The sequence below is a fragment of the Rhinoderma darwinii genome, unplaced genomic scaffold (genome assembly GCF_050947455.1).
Source record: "Rhinoderma darwinii isolate aRhiDar2 unplaced genomic scaffold, aRhiDar2.hap1 Scaffold_934, whole genome shotgun sequence".
In the NCBI taxonomy this organism is placed as follows: domain Eukaryota; kingdom Metazoa; phylum Chordata; class Amphibia; order Anura; family Rhinodermatidae; genus Rhinoderma; species Rhinoderma darwinii.
The window spans coordinates 69,269-91,613 of record NW_027464508.1 but is presented as its reverse complement, the minus strand read 5'-3'; the positions used below and the strand labels follow the sequence as shown (position 1 = coordinate 91,613).

General features: G+C 47.8%; 15 non-coding genes across 15 annotated transcripts; all 15 read left to right on the top strand.

The window, feature by feature from the left end:
- Nucleotides 1-808: 808 nt before the first annotated feature.
- On the top strand, nt 809-999 carry LOC142733091 (U2 spliceosomal RNA). The gene has a single exon (XR_012879907.1). It is a non-coding gene; the product is annotated as a U2 spliceosomal RNA (small nuclear RNA).
- Nucleotides 1,000-2,275: 1,276 nt separating this feature from the next.
- On the top strand, nt 2,276-2,466 carry LOC142733037 (U2 spliceosomal RNA). The gene has a single exon (XR_012879858.1). It is a non-coding gene; the product is annotated as a U2 spliceosomal RNA (small nuclear RNA).
- Nucleotides 2,467-3,757: 1,291 nt separating this feature from the next.
- LOC142733089 (U2 spliceosomal RNA) lies at nt 3,758-3,948 on the top strand. Its single transcript, XR_012879906.1, has one exon. It is a non-coding gene; the product is annotated as a U2 spliceosomal RNA (small nuclear RNA).
- Nucleotides 3,949-5,244: 1,296 nt separating this feature from the next.
- LOC142733088 (U2 spliceosomal RNA) lies at nt 5,245-5,435 on the top strand. Its single transcript, XR_012879905.1, has one exon. It is a non-coding gene; the product is annotated as a U2 spliceosomal RNA (small nuclear RNA).
- A 1,276-nt stretch (nt 5,436-6,711) lies between these two features.
- On the top strand, nt 6,712-6,902 carry LOC142733087 (U2 spliceosomal RNA). The gene has a single exon (XR_012879904.1). It is a non-coding gene; the product is annotated as a U2 spliceosomal RNA (small nuclear RNA).
- A 1,280-nt stretch (nt 6,903-8,182) lies between these two features.
- On the top strand, nt 8,183-8,373 carry LOC142733086 (U2 spliceosomal RNA). Its single transcript, XR_012879903.1, has one exon. It is a non-coding gene; the product is annotated as a U2 spliceosomal RNA (small nuclear RNA).
- A 1,284-nt stretch (nt 8,374-9,657) lies between these two features.
- On the top strand, nt 9,658-9,848 carry LOC142733084 (U2 spliceosomal RNA). The gene has a single exon (XR_012879901.1). It is a non-coding gene; the product is annotated as a U2 spliceosomal RNA (small nuclear RNA).
- A 1,280-nt stretch (nt 9,849-11,128) lies between these two features.
- Nucleotides 11,129-11,319, top strand: LOC142733083 (U2 spliceosomal RNA). Its single transcript, XR_012879900.1, has one exon. It is a non-coding gene; the product is annotated as a U2 spliceosomal RNA (small nuclear RNA).
- Nucleotides 11,320-12,600: 1,281 nt separating this feature from the next.
- On the top strand, nt 12,601-12,791 carry LOC142733082 (U2 spliceosomal RNA). The gene has a single exon (XR_012879899.1). It is a non-coding gene; the product is annotated as a U2 spliceosomal RNA (small nuclear RNA).
- A 1,284-nt stretch (nt 12,792-14,075) lies between these two features.
- Nucleotides 14,076-14,266, top strand: LOC142733081 (U2 spliceosomal RNA). Its single transcript, XR_012879898.1, has one exon. It is a non-coding gene; the product is annotated as a U2 spliceosomal RNA (small nuclear RNA).
- Nucleotides 14,267-15,553: 1,287 nt separating this feature from the next.
- On the top strand, nt 15,554-15,744 carry LOC142733080 (U2 spliceosomal RNA). Its single transcript, XR_012879897.1, has one exon. It is a non-coding gene; the product is annotated as a U2 spliceosomal RNA (small nuclear RNA).
- A 1,288-nt stretch (nt 15,745-17,032) lies between these two features.
- On the top strand, nt 17,033-17,223 carry LOC142733078 (U2 spliceosomal RNA). Its single transcript, XR_012879896.1, has one exon. It is a non-coding gene; the product is annotated as a U2 spliceosomal RNA (small nuclear RNA).
- Nucleotides 17,224-18,515: 1,292 nt separating this feature from the next.
- Nucleotides 18,516-18,706, top strand: LOC142733077 (U2 spliceosomal RNA). The gene has a single exon (XR_012879895.1). It is a non-coding gene; the product is annotated as a U2 spliceosomal RNA (small nuclear RNA).
- Nucleotides 18,707-19,981: 1,275 nt separating this feature from the next.
- LOC142733076 (U2 spliceosomal RNA) lies at nt 19,982-20,172 on the top strand. Its single transcript, XR_012879894.1, has one exon. It is a non-coding gene; the product is annotated as a U2 spliceosomal RNA (small nuclear RNA).
- A 1,288-nt stretch (nt 20,173-21,460) lies between these two features.
- LOC142733075 (U2 spliceosomal RNA) lies at nt 21,461-21,651 on the top strand. The gene has a single exon (XR_012879893.1). It is a non-coding gene; the product is annotated as a U2 spliceosomal RNA (small nuclear RNA).
- Nucleotides 21,652-22,345: the final 694 nt, after the last annotated feature.

The window sequence follows — 22,345 nt, the reverse complement described above, 5'->3', positions numbered from 1 at the left end:
TCGTCCCTACATTTCAAGAAGAAGTAAGAATTGCAGTTGCAACAAAGCCTTGCTTGCCTACAAAGAGAGCAGCAATTTGGATTTGTTACTATGTTACCTAGAAGAATAACAAACTGTGCAAGGATGGAGGTTGTAGGAGCAAGGAGAAGTTGTCTGTAAAGTTGGTGGATGCCTATTTTCCATTTTGCAGTCCCTTGTCTCCCTCTTGTGGCCTCCTGGAGGCAACTAGCTGTGCAAAAAAAAGACAGCCTGGCGGCCGGCTGTTGCAGTGTTGCCCTCTCAGGCAACACTGAGTGACTGACTGAGCCTCACCGTCTTATATAAAGTTCAGACGGAACTTTGCACGTGTCATAGTGGAGCCCTCAGGATTCCAGAGCCAGCTTTCTGACATCATAATGGGGCCTCAGAGATAAAAGCCTGGGCCCAGGCAGTGTTGGTCAGTGCTGCTCAGCAGGCAGCACTGGACTGGACTGGATTACAGCTGATACAAGGTGTGAAGGAACAAGGGGTGGCTGTGGGCATGCACTTGCTGCCGCTGCCAGTGTTTATCTGCATGGCAGCAGGGCATTTGGGCGTTGCCAGGAAGGCGTTTTTATGTAGATTCCTCCTCTTTCAGCACTGCATTGTGGTGCAAGCAAAAGAAGCAAATCCTGTCTGGCTTCCTCTCCGGCCTTTATTCACCTCCCGTGTAGCTGTGAGTGTGTGAGCCTGCAGGGCCCCATGGAATTGCCTAGAAGTAGGCTGAATCGCTGCAAGGGCTGAACAGCAGTATCGGGCAGGCTCGGGCAACGCGCGGCCCGTTCGGGTTATCGCTTCTCGGCCTTTTGGCTAAGATCAAGTGTAGTATCTGTTCTTATCAGTTTAATATCTGATACGTCCCCTATCTGGGGACCATATATTAAATGGATTTTTAGAACAGGGAGATGGAAATAGAGCTTGCTCTGTCCACTCCACGCATTGACCTGGTATTGCAGTATTTCCAGGACCGGTGCACCCTTTCCTTATGTGTTGACTAAAAGCAGATTCCAAAAGTGTTTTTTGTCTTTGCTATTGTTTCTGTCTTTCTGAAGGGATCTCCCCTTTTAATCCCATTATTTCAACACCTGTTGGACAATGCATGAGTGATAATGAGCTCATTGATTAAATGCAATTAATGAATAGATTGCCACCTCTTGTTGTGTGTCGTCTGTGTTTCTGTGTTTCCGGCATTTCACATTGGAACACCTCATTCACCTTCCTTGTCTTCTCTCCGCCCTCCCTTTTAGGTAAGTTAAAGAGCTGCACCTGAGCCAGCCACTGATTGATTGATTGATTGATTGATTGATTGATTGATTGATGCAGCACAACAGTCAAATAGTGGAGTGGAGTAGGGGAACAGCAAACAGCCAATAAAGCAGCCCGCCCGCTCGCCTGCCCGCCACAATGGACCTACCTGTGTACACTAGATGGATGTGATGGAATGTACTGTCGTCCCTACATTTCAAGAAGAAGTAAGAATTGCAGTTGCAACAAAGCCTTGCTTGCCTACAAAGAGAGCAGCAATTTGGATTTGTTACTATGTTACCTAGAAGAATAACAAACTGTGCAAGGATGGAGGTTGTAGGAGCAAGGAGAAGTTGTCTGTAAAGTTGGTGGATGCCTATTTTCCATTTTGCAGTCCCTTGTCTCCCTCTTGTGGCCTCCTGGAGGCAACTAGCTGTGCAAAAAAAAGACAGCCTGGCGGCCGGCTGTTGCAGTGTTGCCCTCTCAGGCAACACTGAGTGACTGACTGAGCCTCACCGTCTTATATAAAGTTCAGACGGAACTTTGCACGTGTCATAGTGGAGCCCTCAGGATTCCAGAGCCAGCTTTCTGACATCATAATGGGGCCTCAGAGATAAAAGCCTGGGCCCAGGCAGTGTTGGTCAGTGCTGCTCAGCAGGCAGCACTGGACTGGACTGGATTACAGCTGATACAAGGTGTGAAGGAACAAGGGGTGGCTGTGGGCATGCACTTGCTGCCGCTGCCAGTGTTTATCTGCATGGCAGCAGGGCATTTGGGCGTTGCCAGGAAGGCGTTTTTATGTAGATTCCTCCTCTTTCAGCACTGCATTGTGGTGCAAGCAAAAGAAGCAAATCCTGTCTGGCTTCCTCTCCGGCCTTTATTCACCTCCCGTGTAGCTGTGAGTGTGTGAGCCTGCAGGGCCCCATGGAATTGCCTAGAAGTAGGCTGAATCGCTGCAAGGGCTGAACAGCAGTATCGGGCAGGCTCGGGCAACGCGCGGCCCGTTCGGGTTATCGCTTCTCGGCCTTTTGGCTAAGATCAAGTGTAGTATCTGTTCTTATCAGTTTAATATGTGATACGTCCCCTATCTGGGGACCATATATTAAATGGATTTTTAGAACAGGGAGATGGAAATAGAGCTTGCTCTGTCCACTCCACGCATTGACCTGGTATTGCAGTATTTCCAGGACCGGTGCACCCTTTCCTTATGTGTTGACTAAAAGCAGATTCCAAAAGTGTTTTTTGTCTTTGCTATTGTTTCTGTCTTTCTGAAGGGATCTCCCCTTTTAATCCCATTATTTCAACACCTGTTGGACAATGCATGAGTGATAATGAGCTCATTGATTAAATGCAATTAATGAATAGATTGCCACCTCTTGTTGTGTGTCGTCTGTGTTTCTGTGTTTCCGGCATTTCACATTGGAACACCTCATTCACCTTCCTTGTCTTCTCTCCGCCCTCCCTTTTAGGTAAGTTAAAGAGCTGCACCTGAGCCAGCCACTGATGATTGATTGATTGATTGATTGATTGATTGATTGATTGATTGATTGATTGATGCAGCACAACAGTCAAATAGTGGAGTGGAGTAGGGGAACAGCAAACAGCCAATAAAGCAGCCCGCCCGCTCGCCTGCCCGCCACAATGGACCTACCTGTGTACACTAGATGGATGTGATGGAATGTACTGTCGTCCCTACATTTCAAGAAGAAGTAAGAATTGCAGTTGCAACAAAGCCTTGCTTGCCTACAAAGAGAGCAGCAATTTGGATTTGTTACTATGTTACCTAGAAGAATAACAAACTGTGCAAGGATGGAGGTTGTAGGAGCAAGGAGAAGTTGTCTGTAAAGTTGGTGGATGCCTATTTTCCATTTTGCAGTCCCTTGTCTCCCTCTTGTGGCCTCCTGGAGGCAACTAGCTGTGCAAAAAAAAGACAGCCTGGCGGCCGGCTGTTGCAGTGTTGCCCTCTCAGGCAACACTGAGTGACTGACTGAGCCTCACCGTCTTATATAAAGTTCAGACGGAACTTTGCACGTGTCATAGTGGAGCCCTCAGGATTCCAGAGCCAGCTTTCTGACATCATAATGGGGCCTCAGAGATAAAATCCTGGGCCCAGGCAGTGTTGGTCAGTGCTGCTCAGCAGGCAGCACTGGACTGGACTGGATTACAGCTGATACAAGGTGTGAAGGAACAAGGGGTGGCTGTGGGCATGCACTTGCTGCCGCTGCCAGTGTTTATCTGCATGGCAGCAGGGCATTTGGGCGTTGCCAGGAAGGCGTTTTTATGTAGATTCCTCCTCTTTCAGCACTGCATTGTGGTGCAAGCAAAAGAAGCAAATCCTGTCTGGCTTCCTCTCCGGCCTTTATTCACCTCCCGTGTAGCTGTGAGTGTGTGAGCCTGCAGGGCCCCATGGAATTGCCTAGAAGTAGGCTGAATCGCTGCAAGGGCTGAACAGCAGTATCGGGCAGGCTCGGGCAACGCGCGGCCCGTTCGGGTTATCGCTTCTCGGCCTTTTGGCTAAGATCAAGTGTAGTATCTGTTCTTATCAGTTTAATATCTGATACGTCCCCTATCTGGGGACCATATATTAAATGGATTTTTAGAACAGGGAGATGGAAATAGAGCTTGCTCTGTCCACTCCACGCATTGACCTGGTATTGCAGTATTTCCAGGACCGGTGCACCCTTTCCTTATGTGTTGACTAAAAGCAGATTCCAAAAGTGTTTTTTGTCTTTGCTATTGTTTCTGTCTTTCTGAAGGGATCTCCCCTTTTAATCCCATTATTTCAACACCTGTTGGACAATGCATGAGTAATAATGAGCTCATTGATTAAATGCAATTAATGAATAGATTGCCACCTCTTGTTGTGTGTCGTCTGTGTTTCTGTGTTTCCGGCATTTCACATTGGAACACCTCATTCACCTTCCTTGTCTTCTCTCCGCCCTCCCTTTTAGGTAAGTTAAAGAGCTGCACCTGAGCCAGCCACTGATTGATTGATTGATTGATTGATTGATTGATTGATTGATTGATTGATTGATTGATTGATGCAGCACAACAGTCAAATAGTGGAGTGGAGTAGGGGAACAGCAAACAGCCAATAAAGCAGCCCGCCCGCTCGCCTGCCCGCCACAATGGACCTACCTGTGTACACTAGATGGATGTGATGGAATGTACTGTCGTCCCTACATTTCAAGAAGAAGTAAGAATTGCAGTTGCAACAAAGCCTTGCTTGCCTACAAAGAGAGCAGCAATTTGGATTTGTTACTATGTTACCTAGAAGAATAACAAACTGTGCAAGGATGGAGGTTGTAGGAGCAAGGAGAAGTTGTCTGTAAAGTTGGTGGATGCCTATTTTCCATTTTGCAGTCCCTTGTCTCCCTCTTGTGGCCTCCTGGAGGCAACTAGCTGTGCAAAAAAAAGACAGCCTGGCGGCCGGCTGTTGCAGTGTTGCCCTCTCAGGCAACACTGAGTGACTGACTGAGCCTCACCGTCTTATATAAAGTTCAGACGGAACTTTGCACGTGTCATAGTGGAGCCCTCAGGATTCCAGAGCCAGCTTTCTGACATCATAATGGGGCCTCAGAGATAAAAGCCTGGGCCCAGGCAGTGTTGGTCAGTGCTGCTCAGCAGGCAGCACTGGACTGGACTGGATTACAGCTGATACAAGGTGTGAAGGAACAAGGGGTGGCTGTGGGCATGCACTTGCTGCCGCTGCCAGTGTTTATCTGCATGGCAGCAGGGCATTTGGGCGTTGCCAGGAAGGCGTTTTTATGTAGATTCCTCCTCTTTCAGCACTGCATTGTGGTGCAAGCAAAAGAAGCAAATCCTGTCTGGCTTCCTCTCCGGCCTTTATTCACCTCCCGTGTAGCTGTGAGTGTGTGAGCCTGCAGGGCCCCATGGAATTGCCTAGAAGTAGGCTGAATCGCTGCAAGGGCTGAACAGCAGTATCGGGCAGGCTCGGGCAACGCGCGGCCCGTTCGGGTTATCGCTTCTCGGCCTTTTGGCTAAGATCAAGTGTAGTATCTGTTCTTATCAGTTTAATATCTGATACGTCCCCTATCTGGGGACCATATATTAAATGGATTTTTAGAACAGGGAGATGGAAATAGAGCTTGCTCTGTCCACTCCACGCATTGACCTGGTATTGCAGTATTTCCAGGACCGGTGCACCCTTTCCTTATGTGTTGACTAAAAGCAGATTCCAAAAGTGTTTTTTGTCTTTGCTATTGTTTCTGTCTTTCTGAAGGGATCTCCCCTTTTAATCCCATTATTTCAACACCTGTTGGACAATGCATGAGTGATAATGAGCTCATTGATTAAATGCAATTAATGAATAGATTGCCACCTCTTGTTGTGTGTCGTCTGTGTTTCTGTGTTTCCGGCATTTCACATTGGAACACCTCATTCACCTTCCTTGTCTTCTCTCCGCCCTCCCTTTTAGGTAAGTTAAAGAGCTGCACCTGAGCCAGCCACTGATTGATTGATTGATTGATTGATTGATTGATTGATTGATGCAGCACAACAGTCAAATAGTGGAGTGGAGTAGGGGAACAGCAAACAGCCAATAAAGCAGCCCGCCCGCTCGCCTGCCCGCCACAATGGACCTACCTGTGTACACTAGATGGATGTGATGGAATGTACTGTCGTCCCTACATTTCAAGAAGAAGTAAGAATTGCAGTTGCAACAAAGCCTTGCTTGCCTACAAAGAGAGCAGCAATTTGGATTTGTTACTATGTTACCTAGAAGAATAACAAACTGTGCAAGGATGGAGGTTGTAGGAGCAAGGAGAAGTTGTCTGTAAAGTTGGTGGATGCCTATTTTCCATTTTGCAGTCCCTTGTCTCCCTCTTGTGGCCTCCTGGAGGCAACTAGCTGTGCAAAAAAAAGACAGCCTGGCGGCCGGCTGTTGCAGTGTTGCCCTCTCAGGCAACACTGAGTGACTGACTGAGCCTCACCGTCTTATATAAAGTTCAGACGGAACTTTGCACGTGTCATAGTGGAGCCCTCAGGATTCCAGAGCCAGCTTTCTGACATCATAATGGGGCCTCAGAGATAAAAGCCTGGGCCCAGGCAGTGTTGGTCAGTGCTGCTCAGCAGGCAGCACTGGACTGGACTGGATTACAGCTGATACAAGGTGTGAAGGAACAAGGGGTGGCTGTGGGCATGCACTTGCTGCCGCTGCCAGTGTTTATCTGCATGGCAGCAGGGCATTTGGGCGTTGCCAGGAAGGCGTTTTTATGTAGATTCCTCCTCTTTCAGCACTGCATTGTGGTGCAAGCAAAAGAAGCAAATCCTGTCTGGCTTCCTCTCCGGCCTTTATTCACCTCCCGTGTAGCTGTGAGTGTGTGAGCCTGCAGGGCCCCATGGAATTGCCTAGAAGTAGGCTGAATCGCTGCAAGGGCTGAACAGCAGTATCGGGCAGGCTCGGGCAACGCGCGGCCCGTTCGGGTTATCGCTTCTCGGCCTTTTGGCTAAGATCAAGTGTAGTATCTGTTCTTATCAGTTTAATATCTGATACGTCCCCTATCTGGGGACCATATATTAAATGGATTTTTAGAACAGGGAGATGGAAATAGAGCTTGCTCTGTCCACTCCACGCATTGACCTGGTATTGCAGTATTTCCAGGACCGGTGCACCCTTTCCTTATGTGTTGACTAAAAGCAGATTCCAAAAGTGTTTTTTGTCTTTGCTATTGTTTCTGTCTTTCTGAAGGGATCTCCCCTTTTAATCCCATTATTTCAACACCTGTTGGACAATGCATGAGTGATAATGAGCTCATTGATTAAATGCAATTAATGAATAGATTGCCACCTCTTGTTGTGTGTCGTCTGTGTTTCTGTGTTTCCGGCATTTCACATTGGAACACCTCATTCACCTTCCTTGTCTTCTCTCCGCCCTCCCTTTTAGGTAAGTTAAAGAGCTGCACCTGAGCCAGCCACTGATTGATTGATTGATTGATTGATTGATTGATTGATTGATTGATGCAGCACAACAGTCAAATAGTGGAGTGGAGTAGGGGAACAGCAAACAGCCAATAAAGCAGCCCGCCCGCTCGCCTGCCCGCCACAATGGACCTACCTGTGTACACTAGATGGATGTGATGGAATGTACTGTCGTCCCTACATTTCAAGAAGAAGTAAGAATTGCAGTTGCAACAAAGCCTTGCTTGCCTACAAAGAGAGCAGCAATTTGGATTTGTTACTATGTTACCTAGAAGAATAACAAACTGTGCAAGGATGGAGGTTGTAGGAGCAAGGAGAAGTTGTCTGTAAAGTTGGTGGATGCCTATTTTCCATTTTGCAGTCCCTTGTCTCCCTCTTGTGGCCTCCTGGAGGCAACTAGCTGTGCAAAAAAAAGACAGCCTGGCGGCCGGCTGTTGCAGTGTTGCCCTCTCAGGCAACACTGAGTGACTGACTGAGCCTCACCGTCTTATATAAAGTTCAGACGGAACTTTGCACGTGTCATAGTGGAGCCCTCAGGATTCCAGAGCCAGCTTTCTGACATCATAATGGGGCCTCAGAGATAAAAGCCTGGGCCCAGGCAGTGTTGGTCAGTGCTGCTCAGCAGGCAGCACTGGACTGGACTGGATTACAGCTGATACAAGGTGTGAAGGAACAAGGGGTGGCTGTGGGCATGCACTTGCTGCCGCTGCCAGTGTTTATCTGCATGGCAGCAGGGCATTTGGGCGTTGCCAGGAAGGCGTTTTTATGTAGATTCCTCCTCTTTCAGTACTGCATTGTGGTGCAAGCAAAAGAAGCAAATCCTGTCTGGCTTCCTCTCCGGCCTTTATTCACCTCCCGTGTAGCTGTGAGTGTGTGAGCCTGCAGGGCCCCATGGAATTGCCTAGAAGTAGGCTGAATCGCTGCAAGGGCTGAACAGCAGTATCGGGCAGGCTCGGGCAACGCGCGGCCCGTTCGGGTTATCGCTTCTCGGCCTTTTGGCTAAGATCAAGTGTAGTATCTGTTCTTATCAGTTTAATATCTGATACGTCCCCTATCTGGGGACCATATATTAAATGGATTTTTAGAACAGGGAGATGGAAATAGAGCTTGCTCTGTCCACTCCACGCATTGACCTGGTATTGCAGTATTTCCAGGACCGGTGCACCCTTTCCTTATGTGTTGACTAAAAGCAGATTCCAAAAGTGTTTCTTGTCTTTGCTATTGTTTCTGTCTTTCTGAAGGGATCTCCCCTTTTAATCCCATTATTTCAACACCTGTTGGACAATGCATGAGTGATAATGAGCTCATTGATTAAATGCAATTAATGAATAGATTGCCACCTCTTGTTGTGTGTCGTCTGTGTTTCTGTGTTTCCGGCATTTCACATTGGAACACCTCATTCACCTTCCTTGTCTTCTCTCCGCCCTCCCTTTTAGGTAAGTTAAAGAGCTGCACCTGAGCCAGCCACTGATTGATTGATTGATTGATTGATTGATTGATTGATTGATTGATTGATGCAGCACAACAGTCAAATAGTGGAGTGGAGTAGGGGAACAGCAAACAGCCAATAAAGCAGCCCGCCCGCTCGCCTGCCCGCCACAATGGACCTACCTGTGTACACTAGATGGATGTGATGGAATGTACTGTCGTCCCTACATTTCAAGAAGAAGTAAGAATTGCAGTTGCAACAAAGCCTTGCTTGCCTACAAAGAGAGCAGCAATTTGGATTTGTTACTATGTTACCTAGAAGAATAACAAACTGTGCAAGGATGGAGGTTGTAGGAGCAAGGAGAAGTTGTCTGTAAAGTTGGTGGATGCCTATTTTCCATTTTGCAGTCCCTTGTCTCCCTCTTGTGGCCTCCTGGAGGCAACTAGCTGTGCAAAAAAAAGACAGCCTGGCGGCCGGCTGTTGCAGTGTTGCCCTCTCAGGCAACACTGAGTGACTGACTGAGCCTCACCGTCTTATATAAAGTTCAGACGGAACTTTGCACGTGTCATAGTGGAGCCCTCAGGATTCCAGAGCCAGCTTTCTGACATCATAATGGGGCCTCAGAGATAAAAGCCTGGGCCCAGGCAGTGTTGGTCAGTGCTGCTCAGCAGGCAGCACTGGACTGGACTGGATTACAGCTGATACAAGGTGTGAAGGAACAAGGGGTGGCTGTGGGCATGCACTTGCTGCCGCTGCCAGTGTTTATCTGCATGGCAGCAGGGCATTTGGGCGTTGCCAGGAAGGCGTTTTTATGTAGATTCCTCCTCTTTCAGCACTGCATTGTGGTGCAAGCAAAAGAAGCAAATCCTGTCTGGCTTCCTCTCCGGCCTTTATTCACCTCCCGTGTAGCTGTGAGTGTGTGAGCCTGCAGGGCCCCATGGAATTGCCTAGAAGTAGGCTGAATCGCTGCAAGGGCTGAACAGCAGTATCGGGCAGGCTCGGGCAACGCGCGGCCCGTTCGGGTTATCGCTTCTCGGCCTTTTGGCTAAGATCAAGTGTAGTATCTGTTCTTATCAGTTTAATATCTGATACGTCCCCTATCTGGGGACCATATATTAAATGGATTTTTAGAACAGGGAGATGGAAATAGAGCTTGCTCTGTCCACTCCACGCATTGACCTGGTATTGCAGTATTTCCAGGACCGGTGCACCCTTTCCTTATGTGTTGACTAAAAGCAGATTCCAAAAGTGTTTTTTGTCTTTGCTATTGTTTCTGTCTTTCTGAAGGGATCTCCCCTTTTAATCCCACTATTTCAACACCTGTTGGACAATGCATGAGTGATAATGAGCTCATTGATTAAATGCAATTAATGAATAGATTGCCACCTCTTGTTGTGTGTCGTCTGTGTTTCTGTGTTTCCGGCATTTCACATTGGAACACCTCATTCACCTTCCTTGTCTTCTCTCCGCCCTCCCTTTTAGGTAAGTTAAAGAGCTGCACCTGAGCCAGCCACTGATTGATTGATTGATTGATTGATTGATTGATTGATTGATTGATGCAGCACAACAGTCAAATAGTGGAGTGGAGTAGGGGAACAGCAAACAGCCAATAAAGCAGCCCGCCCGCTCGCCTGCCCGCCACAATGGACCTACCTGTGTACACTAGATGGATGTGATGGAATGTACTGTCGTCCCTACATTTCAAGAAGAAGTAAGAATTGCAGTTGCAACAAAGCCTTGCTTGCCTACAAAGAGAGCAGCAATTTGGATTTGTTACTATGTTACCTAGAAGAATAACAAACTGTGCAAGGATGGAGGTTGTAGGAGCAAGGAGAAGTTGTCTGTAAAGTTGGTGGATGCCTATTTTCCATTTTGCAGTCCCTTGTCTCCCTCTTGTGGCCTCCTGGAGGCAACTAGCTGTGCAAAAAAAAGACAGCCTGGCGGCCGGCTGTTGCAGTGTTGCCCTCTCAGGCAACACTGAGTGACTGACTGAGCCTCACCGTCTTATATAAAGTTCAGACGGAACTTTGCACGTGTCATAGTGGAGCCCTCAGGATTCCAGAGCCAGCTTTCTGACATCATAATGGGGCCTCAGAGATAAAAGCCTGGGCCCAGGCAGTGTTGGTCAGTGCTGCTCAGCAGGCAGCACTGGACTGGACTGGATTACAGCTGATACAAGGTGTGAAGGAACAAGGGGTGGCTGTGGGCATGCACTTGCTGCCGCTGCCAGTGTTTATCTGCATGGCAGCAGGGCATTTGGGCGTTGCCAGGAAGGCGTTTTTATGTAGATTCCTCCTCTTTCAGCACTGCATTGTGGTGCAAGCAAAAGAAGCAAATCCTGTCTGGCTTCCTCTCCGGCCTTTATTCACCTCCCGTGTAGCTGTGAGTGTGTGAGCCTGCAGGGCCCCATGGAATTGCCTAGAAGTAGGCTGAATCGCTGCAAGGGCTGAACAGCAGTATCGGGCAGGCTCGGGCAACGCGCGGCCCGTTCGGGTTATCGCTTCTCGGCCTTTTGGCTAAGATCAAGTGTAGTATCTGTTCTTATCAGTTTAATATCTGATACGTCCCCTATCTGGGGACCATATATTAAATGGATTTTTAGAACAGGGAGATGGAAATAGAGCTTGCTCTGTCCACTCCACGCATTGACCTGGTATTGCAGTATTTCCAGGACCGGTGCACCCTTTCCTTATGTGTTGACTAAAAGCAGATTCCAAAAGTGTTTTTTGTCTTTGCTATTGTTTCTGTCTTTCTGAAGGGATCTCCCCTTTTAATCCCATTATTTCAACACCTGTTGGACAATGCATGAGTGATAATGAGCTCATTGATTAAATGCAATTAATGAATAGATTGCCACCTCTTGTTGTGTGTCGTCTGTGTTTCTGTGTTTCCGGCATTTCACATTGGAACACCTCATTCACCTTCCTTGTCTTCTCTCCGCCCTCCCTTTTAGGTAAGTTAAAGAGCTGCACCTGAGCCAGCCACTTGATTGATTGATTGATTGATTGATTGATTGATTGATTGATTGATGCAGCACAACAGTCAAATAGTGGAGTGGAGTAGGGGAACAGCAAACAGCCAATAAAGCAGCCCGCCCGCTCGCCTGCCCGCCACAATGGACCTACCTGTGTACACTAGATGGATGTGATGGAATGTACTGTCGTCCCTACATTTCAAGAAGAAGTAAGAATTGCAGTTGCAACAAAGCCTTGCTTGCCTACAAAGAGAGCAGCAATTTGGATTTGTTACTATGTTACCTAGAAGAATAACAAACTGTGCAAGGATGGAGGTTGTAGGAGCAAGGAGAAGTTGTCTGTAAAGTTGGTGGATGCCTATTTTCCATTTTGCAGTCCCTTGTCTCCCTCTTGTGGCCTCCTGGAGGCAACTAGCTGTGCAAAAAAAAGACAGCCTGGCGGCCGGCTGTTGCAGTGTTGCCCTCTCAGGCAACACTGAGTGACTGACTGAGCCTCACCGTCTTATATAAAGTTCAGACGGAACTTTGCACGTGTCATAGTGGAGCCCTCAGGATTCCAGAGCCAGCTTTCTGACATCATAATGGGGCCTCAGAGATAAAAGCCTGGGCCCAGGCAGTGTTGGTCAGTGCTGCTCAGCAGGCAGCACTGGACTGGACTGGATTACAGCTGATACAAGGTGTGAAGGAACAAGGGGTGGCTGTGGGCATGCACTTGCTGCCGCTGCCAGTGTTTATCTGCATGGCAGCAGGGCATTTGGGCGTTGCCAGGAAGGCGTTTTTATGTAGATTCCTCCTCTTTCAGTACTGCATTGTGGTGCAAGCAAAAGAAGCAAATCCTGTCTGGCTTCCTCTCCGGCCTTTATTCACCTCCCGTGTAGCTGTGAGTGTGTGAGCCTGCAGGGCCCCATGGAATTGCCTAGAAGTAGGCTGAATCGCTGCAAGGGCTGAACAGCAGTATCGGGCAGGCTCGGGCAACGCGCGGCCCGTTCGGGTTATCGCTTCTCGGCCTTTTGGCTAAGATCAAGTGTAGTATCTGTTCTTATCAGTTTAATATCTGATACGTCCCCTATCTGGGGACCATATATTAAATGGATTTTTAGAACAGGGAGATGGAAATAGAGCTTGCTCTGTCCACTCCACGCATTGACCTGGTATTGCAGTATTTCCAGGACCGGTGCACCCTTTCCTTATGTGTTGACTAAAAGCAGATTCCAAAAGTGTTTCTTGTCTTTGCTATTGTTTCTGTCTTTCTGAAGGGATCTCCCCTTTTAATCCCATTATTTCAACACCTGTTGGACAATGCATGAGTGATAATGAGCTCATTGATTAAATGCAATTAATGAATAGATTGCCACCTCTTGTTGTGTGTCGTCTGTGTTTCTGTGTTTCCGGCATTTCACATTGGAACACCTCATTCACCTTCCTTGTCTTCTCTCCGCCCTCCCTTTTAGGTAAGTTAAAGAGCTGCACCTGAGCCAGCCACTGATTGATTGATTGATTGATTGATTGATTGATTGATTGATTGATTGATGCAGCACAACAGTCAAATAGTGGAGTGGAGTAGGGGAACAGCAAACAGCCAATAAAGCAGCCCGCCCGCTCGCCTGCCCGCCACAATGGACCTACCTGTGTACACTAGATGGATGTGATGGAATGTACTGTCGTCCCTACATTTCAAGAAGAAGTAAGAATTGCAGTTGCAACAAAGCCTTGCTTGCCTACAAAGAGAGCAGCAATTTGGATTTGTTACTATGTTACCTAGAAGAATAACAAACTGTGCAAGGATGGAGGTTGTAGGAGCAAGGAGAAGTTGTCTGTAAAGTTGGTGGATGCCTATTTTCCATTTTGCAGTCCCTTGTCTCCCTCTTGTGGCCTCCTGGAGGCAACTAGCTGTGCAAAAAAAAGACAGCCTGGCGGCCGGCTGTTGCAGTGTTGCCCTCTCAGGCAACACTGAGTGACTGACTGAGCCTCACCGTCTTATATAAAGTTCAGACGGAACTTTGCACGTGTCATAGTGGAGCCCTCAGGATTCCAGAGCCAGCTTTCTGACATCATAATGGGGCCTCAGAGATAAAAGCCTGGGCCCAGGCAGTGTTGGTCAGTGCTGCTCAGCAGGCAGCACTGGACTGGACTGGATTACAGCTGATACAAGGTGTGAAGGAACAAGGGGTGGCTGTGGGCATGCACTTGCTGCCGCTGCCAGTGTTTATCTGCATGGCAGCAGGGCATTTGGGCGTTGCCAGGAAGGCGTTTTTATGTAGATTCCTCCTCTTTCAGCACTGCATTGTGGTGCAAGCAAAAGAAGCAAATCCTGTCTGGCTTCCTCTCCGGCCTTTATTCACCTCCCGTGTAGCTGTGAGTGTGTGAGCCTGCAGGGCCCCATGGAATTGCCTAGAAGTAGGCTGAATCGCTGCAAGGGCTGAACAGCAGTATCGGGCAGGCTCGGGCAACGCGCGGCCCGTTCGGGTTATCGCTTCTCGGCCTTTTGGCTAAGATCAAGTGTAGTATCTGTTCTTATCAGTTTAATATCTGATACGTCCCCTATCTGGGGACCATATATTAAATGGATTTTTAGAACAGGGAGATGGAAATAGAGCTTGCTCTGTCCACTCCACGCATTGACCTGGTATTGCAGTATTTCCAGGACCGGTGCACCCTTTCCTTATGTGTTGACTAAAAGCAGATTCCAAAAGTGTTTTTTGTCTTTGCTATTGTTTCTGTCTTTCTGAAGGGATCTCCCCTTTTAATCCCATTATTTCAACACCTGTTGGACAATGCATGAGTGATAATGAGCTCATTGATTAAATGCAATTAATGAATAGATTGCCACCTCTTGTTGTGTGTCGTCTGTGTTTCTGTGTTTCCGGCATTTCACATTGGAACACCTCATTCACCTTCCTTGTCTTCTCTCCGCCCTCCCTTTTAGGTAAGTTAAAGAGCTGCACCTGAGCCAGCCACTGATTGATTGATTGATTGATTGATTGATTGATTGATTGATTGATTGATTGATTGATTGATTGATCAGCACAACAGTCAAATAGTGGAGTGGAGTAGGGGAACAGCAAACAGCCAATAAAGCAGCCCGCCCGCTCGCCTGCCCGCCACAATGGACCTACCTGTGTACACTAGATGGATGTGATGGAATGTACTGTCGTCCCTACATTTCAAGAAGAAGTAAGAATTGCAGTTGCAACAAAGCCTTGCTTGCCTACAAAGAGAGCAGCAATTTGGATTTGTTACTATGTTACCTAGAAGAATAACAAACTGTGCAAGGATGGAGGTTGTAGGAGCAAGGAGAAGTTGTCTGTAAAGTTGGTGGATGCCTATTTTCCATTTTGCAGTCCCTTGTCTCCCTCTTGTGGCCTCCTGGAGGCAACTAGCTGTGCAAAAAAAAGACAGCCTGGCGGCCGGCTGTTGCAGTGTTGCCCTCTCAGGCAACACTGAGTGACTGACTGAGCCTCACCGTCTTATATAAAGTTCAGACGGAACTTTGCACGTGTCATAGTGGAGCCCTCAGGATTCCAGAGCCAGCTTTCTGACATCATAATGGGGCCTCAGAGATAAAAGCCTGGGCCCAGGCAGTGTTGGTCAGTGCTGCTCAGCAGGCAGCACTGGACTGGACTGGATTACAGCTGATACAAGGTGTGAAGGAACAAGGGGTGGCTGTGGGCATGCACTTGCTGCCGCTGCCAGTGTTTATCTGCATGGCAGCAGTTGCCAGGAAGGCGTTTTTATGTAGATTCCTCCTCTTTCAGCACTGCATTGTGGTGCAAGCAAAAGAAGCAAATCCTGTCTGGCTTCCTCTCCGGCCTTTATTCACCTCCCGTGTAGCTGTGAGTGTGTGAGCCTGCAGGGCCCCATGGAATTGCCTAGAAGTAGGCTGAATCGCTGCAAGGGCTGAACAGCAGTATCGGGCAGGCTCGGGCAACGCGCGGCCCGTTCGGGTTATCGCTTCTCGGCCTTTTGGCTAAGATCAAGTGTAGTATCTGTTCTTATCAGTTTAATATCTGATACGTCCCCTATCTGGGGACCATATATTAAATGGATTTTTAGAACAGGGAGATGGAAATAGAGCTTGCTCTGTCCACTCCACGCATTGACCTGGTATTGCAGTATTTCCAGGACCGGTGCACCCTTTCCTTATGTGTTGACTAAAAGCAGATTCCAAAAGTGTTTTTTGTCTTTGCTATTGTTTCTGTCTTTCTGAAGGGATCTCCCCTTTTAATCCCATTATTTCAACACCTGTTGGACAATGCATGAGTGATAATGAGCTCATTGATTAAATGCAATTAATGAATAGATTGCCACCTCTTGTTGTGTGTCGTCTGTGTTTCTGTGTTTCCGGCATTTCACATTGGAACACCTCATTCACCTTCCTTGTCTTCTCTCCGCCCTCCCTTTTAGGTAAGTTAAAGAGCTGCACCTGAGCCAGCCACTGATTGATTGATTGATTGATTGATTGATTGATTGATTGATTGATTGATTGATGCAGCACAACAGTCAAATAGTGGAGTGGAGTAGGGGAACAGCAAACAGCCAATAAAGCAGCCCGCCCGCTCGCCTGCCCGCCACAATGGACCTACCTGTGTACACTAGATGGATGTGATGGAATGTACTGTCGTCCCTACATTTCAAGAAGAAGTAAGAATTGCAGTTGCAACAAAGCCTTGCTTGCCTACAAAGAGAGCAGCAATTTGGATTTGTTACTATGTTACCTAGAAGAATAACAAACTGTGCAAGGATGGAGGTTGTAGGAGCAAGGAGAAGTTGTCTGTAAAGTTGGTGGATGCCTATTTTCCATTTTGCAGTCCCTTGTCTCCCTCTTGTGGCCTCCTGGAGGCAACTAGCTGTGCAAAAAAAAGACAGCCTGGCGGCCGGCTGTTGCAGTGTTGCCCTCTCAGGCAACACTGAGTGACTGACTGAGCCTCACCGTCTTATATAAAGTTCAGACGGAACTTTGCACGTGTCATAGTGGAGCCCTCAGGATTCCAGAGCCAGCTTTCTGACATCATAATGGGGCCTCAGAGATAAAAGCCTGGGCCCAGGCAGTGTTGGTCAGTGCTGCTCAGCAGGCAGCACTGGACTGGACTGGATTACAGCTGATACAAGGTGTGAAGGAACAAGGGGTGGCTGTGGGCATGCACTTGCTGCCGCTGCCAGTGTTTATCTGCATGGCAGCAGGGCATTTGGGCGTTGCCAGGAAGGCGTTTTTATGTAGATTCCTCCTCTTTCAGCACTGCATTGTGGTGCAAGCAAAAGAAGCAAATCCTGTCTGGCTTCCTCTCCGGCCTTTATTCACCTCCCGTGTAGCTGTGAGTGTGTGAGCCTGCAGGGCCCCATGGAATTGCCTAGAAGTAGGCTGAATCGCTGCAAGGGCTGAACAGCAGTATCGGGCAGGCTCGGGCAACGCGCGGCCCGTTCGGGTTATCGCTTCTCGGCCTTTTGGCTAAGATCAAGTGTAGTATCTGTTCTTATCAGTTTAATATCTGATACGTCCCCTATCTGGGGACCATATATTAAATGGATTTTTAGAACAGGGAGATGGAAATAGAGCTTGCTCTGTCCACTCCACGCATTGACCTGGTATTGCAGTATTTCCAGGACCGGTGCACCCTTTCCTTATGTGTTGACTAAAAGCAGATTCCAAAAGTGTTTTTTGTCTTTGCTATTGTTTCTGTCTTTCTGAAGGGATCTCCCCTTTTAATCCCATTATTTCAACACCTGTTGGACAATGCATGAGTGATAATGAGCTCATTGATTAAATGCAATTAATGAATAGATTGCCACCTCTTGTTGTGTGTCGTCTGTGTTTCTGTGTTTCCGGCATTTCACATTGGAACACCTCATTCACCTTCCTTGTCTTCTCTCCGCCCTCCCTTTTAGGTAAGTTAAAGAGCTGCACCTGAGCCAGCCACTGATTGATTGATTGATTGATTGATTGATTGATTGATTGATTGATTGATTGATTGATGCAGCACAACAGTCAAATAGTGGAGTGGAGTAGGGGAACAGCAAACAGCCAATAAAGCAGCCCGCCCGCTCGCCTGCCCGCCACAATGGACCTACCTGTGTACACTAGATGGATGTGATGGAATGTACTGTCGTCCCTACATTTCAAGAAGAAGTAAGAATTGCAGTTGCAACAAAGCCTTGCTTGCCTACAAAGAGAGCAGCAATTTGGATTTGTTACTATGTTACCTAGAAGAATAACAAACTGTGCAAGGATGGAGGTTGTAGGAGCAAGGAGAAGTTGTCTGTAAAGTTGGTGGATGCCTATTTTCCATTTTGCAGTCCCTTGTCTCCCTCTTGTGGCCTCCTGGAGGCTACTAGCTGTGCAAAAAAAAGACAGCCTGGCGGCCGGCTGTTGCAGTGTTGCCCTCTCAGGCAACACTGAGTGACTGACTGAGCCTCACCGTCTTATATAAAGTTCAGACGGAACTTTGCACGTGTCATAGTGGAGCCCTCAGGATTCCAGAGCCAGCTTTCTGACATCATAATGGGGCCTCAGAGATAAAAGCCTGGGCCCAGGCAGTGTTGGTCAGTGCTGCTCAGCAGGCAGCACTGGACTGGACTGGATTACAGCTGATACAAGGTGTGAAGGAACAAGGGGTGGCTGTGGGCATGCACTTGCTGCCGCTGCCAGTGTTTATCTGCATGGCAGCAGGGCATTTGGGCGTTGCCAGGAAGGCGTTTTTATGTAGATTCCTCCTCTTTCAGCACTGCATTGTGGTGCAAGCAAAAGAAGCAAATCCTGTCTGGCTTCCTCTCCGGCCTTTATTCACCTCCCGTGTAGCTGTGAGTGTGTGAGCCTGCAGGGCCCCATGGAATTGCCTAGAAGTAGGCTGAATCGCTGCAAGGGCTGAACAGCAGTATCGGGCAGGCTCGGGCAACGCGCGGCCCGTTCGGGTTATCGCTTCTCGGCCTTTTGGCTAAGATCAAGTGTAGTATCTGTTCTTATCAGTTTAATATCTGATACGTCCCCTATCTGGGGACCATATATTAAATGGATTTTTAGAACAGGGAGATGGAAATAGAGCTTGCTCTGTCCACTCCACGCATTGACCTGGTATTGCAGTATTTCCAGGACCGGTGCACCCTTTCCTTATGTGTTGACTAAAAGCAGATTCCAAAAGTGTTTTTTGTCTTTGCTATTGTTTCTGTCTTTCTGAAGGGATCTCCCCTTTTAATCCCATTATTTCAACACCTGTTGGACAATGCATGAGTGATAATGAGCTCATTGATTAAATGCAATTAATGAATAGATTGCCACCTCTTGTTGTGTGTCGTCTGTGTTTCTGTGTTTCCGGCATTTCACATTGGAACACCTCATTCACCTTCCTTGTCTTCTCTCCGCCCTCCCTTTTAGGTAAGTTAAAGAGCTGCACCTGAGCCAGCCACTGATTGATTGATTGATTGATTGATTGATTGATTGATTGATTGATTGATTGATTGATGCAGCACAACAGTCAAATAGTGGAGTGGAGTAGGGGAACAGCAAACAGCCAATAAAGCAGCCCGCCCGCTCGCCTGCCCGCCACAATGGACCTACCTGTGTACACTAGATGGATGTGATGGAATGTACTGTCGTCCCTACATTTCAAGAAGAAGTAAGAATTGCAGTTGCAACAAAGCCTTGCTTGCCTACAAAGAGAGCAGCAATTTGGATTTGTTACTATGTTACCTAGAAGAATAACAAACTGTGCAAGGATGGAGGTTGTAGGAGCAAGGAGAAGTTGTCTGTAAAGTTGGTGGATGCCTATTTTCCATTTTGCAGTCCCTTGTCTCCCTCTTGTGGCCTCCTGGAGGCAACTAGCTGTGCAAAAAAAAGACAGCCTGGCGGCCGGCTGTTGCAGTGTTGCCCTCACTGACTGAGCCTCACCGTCTTATATAAAGTTCAGACGGAACTTTGCACGTGTCATAGTGGAGCCCTCAGGATTCCAGAGCCAGCTTTCTGACATCATAATGGGGCCTCAGAGATAAAAGCCTGGGCCCAGGCAGTGTTGGTCAGTGCTGCTCAGCAGGCAGCACTGGACTGGACTGGATTACAGCTGATACAAGGTGTGAAGGAACAAGGGGTGGCTGTGGGCATGCACTTGCTGCCGCTGCCAGTGTTTATCTGCATGGCAGCAGGGCATTTGGGCGTTGCCAGGAAGGCGTTTTTATGTAGATTCCTCCTCTTTCAGCACTGCATTGTGGTGCAAGCAAAAGAAGCAAATCCTGTCTGGCTTCCTCTCCGGCCTTTATTCACCTCCCGTGTAGCTGTGAGTGTGTGAGCCTGCAGGGCCCCATGGAATTGCCTAGAAGTAGGCTGAATCGCTGCAAGGGCTGAACAGCAGTATCGGGCAGGCTCGGGCAACGCGCGGCCCGTTCGGGTTATCGCTTCTCGGCCTTTTGGCTAAGATCAAGTGTAGTATCTGTTCTTATCAGTTTAATATCTGATACGTCCCCTATCTGGGGACCATATATTAAATGGATTTTTAGAACAGGGAGATGGAAATAGAGCTTGCTCTGTCCACTCCACGCATTGACCTGGTATTGCAGTATTTCCAGGACCGGTGCACCCTTTCCTTATGTGTTGACTAAAAGCAGATTCCAAAAGTGTTTTTTGTCTTTGCTATTGTTTCTGTCTTTCTGAAGGGATCTCCCCTTTTAATCCCATTATTTCAACACCTGTTGGACAATGCATGAGTGATAATGAGCTCATTGATTAAATGCAATTAATGAATAGATTGCCACCTCTTGTTGTGTGTCGTCTGTGTTTCTGTGTTTCCGGCATTTCACATTGGAACACCTCATTCACCTTCCTTGTCTTCTCTCCGCCCTCCCTTTTAGGTAAGTTAAAGAGCTGCACCTGAGCCAGCCACTGATTGATTGATTGATTGATTGATTGATTGATTGATTGATTGATTGATTGATGCAGCACAACAGTCAAATAGTGGAGTGGAGTAGGGGAACAGCAAACAGCCAATAAAGCAGCCCGCCCGCTCGCCTGCCCGCCACAATGGACCTACCTGTGTACACTAGATGGATGTGATGGAATGTACTGTCGTCCCTACATTTCAAGAAGAAGTAAGAATTGCAGTTGCAACAAAGCCTTGCTTGCCTACAAAGAGAGCAGCAATTTGGATTTGTTACTATGTTACCTAGAAGAATAACAAACTGTGCAAGGATGGAGGTTGTAGGAGCAAGGAGAAGTTGTCTGTAAAGTTGGTGGATGCCTATTTTCCATTTTGCAGTCCCTTGTCTCCCTCTTGTGGCCTCCTGGAGGCAACTAGCTGTGCAAAAAAAAGACAGCCTGGCGGCCGGCTGTTGCAGTGTTGCCCTCTCAGGCAACACTGAGTGACTGACTGAGCCTCACCGTCTTATATAAAGTTCAGACGGAACTTTGCACGTGTCATAGTGGAGCCCTCAGGATTCCAGAGCCAGCTTTCTGACATCATAATGGGGCCTCAGAGATAAAAGCCTGGGCCCAGGCAGTGTTGGTCAGTGCTGCTCAGCAGGCAGCACTGGACTGGACTGGATTACAGCTGATACAAGGTGTGAAGGAACAAGGGGTGGCTGTGGGCATGCACTTGCTGCCGCTGCCAGTGTTTATCTGCATGGCAGCAGGGCATTTGGGCGTTGCCAGGAAGGCGTTTTTATGTAGATTCCTCCTCTTTCAGCACTGCATTGTGGTGCAAGCAAAAGAAGCAAATCCTGTCTGGCTTCCTCTCCGGCCTTTATTCACCTCCCGTGTAGCTGTGAGTGTGTGAGCCTGCAGGGCCCCATGGAATTGCCTAGAAGTAGGCTGAATCGCTGCAAGGGCTGAACAGCAGTATCGGGCAGGCTCGGGCAACGCGCGGCCCGTTCGGGTTATCGCTTCTCGGCCTTTTGGCTAAGATCAAGTGTAGTATCTGTTCTTATCAGTTTAATATCTGATACGTCCCCTATCTGGGGACCATATATTAAATGGATTTTTAGAACAGGGAGATGGAAATAGAGCTTGCTCTGTCCACTCCACGCATTGACCTGGTATTGCAGTATTTCCAGGACCGGTGCACCCTTTCCTTATGTGTTGACTAAAAGCAGATTCCAAAAGTGTTTTTTGTCTTTGCTATTGTTTCTGTCTTTCTGAAGGGATCTCCCCTTTTAATCCCATTATTTCAACACCTGTTGGACAATGCATGAGTGATAATGAGCTCATTGATTAAATGCAATTAATGAATAGATTGCCACCTCTTGTTGTGTGTCGTCTGTGTTTCTGTGTTTCCGGCATTTCACATTGGAACACCTCATTCACCTTCCTTGTCTTCTCTCCGCCCTCCCTTTTAGGTAAGTTAAAGAGCTGCACCTGAGCCAGCCACTGATTGATTGATTGATTGATTGATTGATTGATTGATTGATTGATTGATTGATGCAGCACAACAGTCAAATAGTGGAGTGGAGTAGGGGAACAGCAAACAGCCAATAAAGCAGCCCGCCCGCTCGCCTGCCCGCCACAATGGACCTACCTGTGTACACTAGATGGATGTGATGGAATGTACTGTCGTCCCTACATTTCAAGAAGAAGTAAGAATTGCAGTTGCAACAAAGCCTTGCTTGCCTACAAAGAGAGCAGCAATTTGGATTTGTTACTATGTTACCTAGAAGAATAACAAACTGTGCAAGGATGGAGGTTGTAGGAGCAAGGAGAAGTTGTCTGTAAAGTTGGTGGATGCCTATTTTCCATTTTGCAGTCCCTTGTCTCCCTCTTGTGGCCT